Source organism: Bison bison, unplaced genomic scaffold, assembly GCF_000754665.1.
Source record: "Bison bison bison isolate TAMUID 2011002044 unplaced genomic scaffold, Bison_UMD1.0 scf7180017846102, whole genome shotgun sequence".
NCBI classification, from domain to species: Eukaryota; Metazoa; Chordata; class Mammalia; order Artiodactyla; family Bovidae; genus Bison; species Bison bison.
In genome coordinates, this window is record NW_011476675.1 from 7,157 (window position 1) to 7,574 (window position 418).

The 418-nt window shown below is 66.3% G+C and overlaps 1 protein-coding gene across 1 annotated transcript in view; it reads right to left on the minus strand.

Annotated features, from left to right (window-relative positions):
• Positions 1-418, minus strand: part of GPC1 (glypican 1) — a 5,280-nt gene that overhangs the window by 3,564 nt on the left and 1,298 nt on the right. The gene's annotated exons all lie outside the window — the stretch shown is intronic.

Sequence of the window (418 nt, forward strand, 5' to 3'; positions counted from 1 at the left end):
GCCTGCGCCCCTCAGGGCCTCCACGGTCCCCTGCTGCCGCCCAGGCACTGGCTCCCAGTGGCCAGCTCACAGCAGCGCCAGGACAGCGCTGAGGCTGGCCCGGTGGCCCCTGTGGTGAAGGGCGCACCTTTCAAAACGTGCTGGTCCGGGTTTTGAGTGTGAACCCACTTTGCAGACCAGGAAACAGGCTGGCTGAGGTTAGCTTTCGTGTCCAAAGTTACACAGTGAAGGGCCACGCGACTCAGGCTGCCCGATTTCAGGCCCCACACCCACTGGGCCGCCTCAGCCCACCCCCCACTCCCAACCCACCCCGCACCAGCCACAGTTCCTGTCTGAGCAGTGCAGGAGGAGGCTCCCTCCTGTGCCGGCCTGGGGTGGGCAGAATGGAGTGGCCTCAGGGGTCCCGTCTGGATGGAGG